We start from the raw sequence: 1829 nt of genomic DNA, 5'->3' as shown, positions 1-1829 counted from the left end.
ACAGGATCCGATTAGATCTGGGGCGCGCCCGGCTCCGATCTCGAATTTGGGTGCCCCCAGGTGGTGTTGGGCTACGCCCCCCTTCATCCCTGGCACTGGTCCTGGTTGCTAGGGATGATGGGAGTTGTAGTCCAGCAACACCTGGGGTAAGCTCTGGTTTTCCCTGTCGTGATGTATGGAAGTGAGAGCTGGACCATAAAGAAGGCTGATCACCGAAGAATGGATGCTTTCAAATTATGGTGCTGGAGGAGACTCTTGAGAGTCCCATGGACTGCAAGAAGATCAAACCTATCCATTCTGAAGGAAATCAGCCCTGAGTGCTTACTGGAAGGACAGAACCTGAAGCTGAGGCTCCAATATTTTGGCCACCTCATGAGAAGAGAAGACTCCCTGGAAAAGACCCTGATGTTGGGAAAGATGGAGGGCACAAGGAGAAGGGGACGACAGAGGATGAGATGGTTGGGCAGTGTTCTCGAAGCTACCAGCATGAGTTTGACCAAACTGCGGGAGGCAGTGGAAGACAGGAGTGCCTGGCGTGCTCTGGTCCAGGGGGTCACGAAGAGTCGGACACGACTAAACAACTAAACAACAACAACAACAACACCTGGGGGTACCCAAGTTCAAGGAAAGCTGGAGAAACTTCTTCATCCTGCAGAGTCTATGGAACTCGCTGCCACTGGAGGTGTGTGGTGGCGGCGTGAAAAGATCAGGCCATGGTTAAGAAGAGCAGGCGGGGCCCGGTCCAGAAGACTCTGCTTATCATGCTCTTATGCTGTTCTTTTTAAAGTACCCCAAGTTTATTCAGCATTAAGGACTTTTTATTTTCTTTAAAGTCAGGCAAGGGAAGGGATAAATAATGAAAAGTTAGGCACCGATTCTGATTGGGTCCTTGTTCTTCTAATCCCCTGCTTGGAGGGAGATTGTTCAAGGAGGAGGGGAAACCAATGGCCCCTTAAATTGTTCTGATATTTTGATCATGCTGTAACCTGCCTTGTGACCATATGGTGGTTAAGAAATCCCATTATTATTATTATTAACCATAGCCTGGTGTTGGAACATCACCTTTGCCCACAGAAGGCCCCTGTTTCAACCCTGAGCATCGGGGGGGGGGGGGCTAGGAGGGACAAGACGGCCACCCTCTGAAACCCTGGAGAGCCACAGCCACACAGTGTCAATGGTACGAGGTGGACCAACCCTGACTCCATTTAAGGCAACTTCCTTTGCTCCTACTTGTTTCTTACTGAGAGCCAATCATCCTCATTGGGCCAAATGTGTATCATCCATGCACAAGTAGCAGGTATCTTATTTTTGTAAACCACTTTGAGGGGTTTTTTTTTACAATCAAGTGTAAGAAATTTGCTCTCCTCCCCTAAGCCTGGCACCTCGCTTAGCTGGTTTGGGGAAGGCAGCGCAAGGGCGTCAAATTTTGGCCTTGCTCTCTGCCTCCTCCTGCGTGACAATGCAGTGTAGAGCTCGCAAGTTCCGTGTCCAAGAATTCTTGTGGCCCACTTGGCATGCAAAGTTGGATTGCCTTGGCTCCGAGAACCCAAAAGTTTCTATGGGCTACTTTTTCTTCTATTTATCTATTGCATAAATAGTTCCACAGATCGAAGCAGTTGGGAAGGCAAATTGGAGTATGGTGATCTCACAGGTATATGTTTTTCCTCCCATGCATTCTCATAGAGCTCAGAAGCCCTGACCCTCGTTTGGAAGCTCAGCGGTCGTCCCCCCCCCATAGAAACAGGACCTTTTCAGACACAGACATTGCTGTGGAATGCCCAGCTCTTCTTCTGATTATTCATTCTTCTGCTACAGCAATGTTCGTTTCT

The sequence above is a fragment of the Podarcis erhardii genome (assembly GCF_964252035.2).
Source record: "Podarcis erhardii genome assembly, chromosome: 9".
Taxonomy (NCBI): Eukaryota; Metazoa; Chordata; class Lepidosauria; order Squamata; family Lacertidae; genus Podarcis; species Podarcis erhardii.
The sequence above is the reverse complement of the archived record's forward strand: the minus strand, read 5'-3'. Positions refer to the sequence as shown.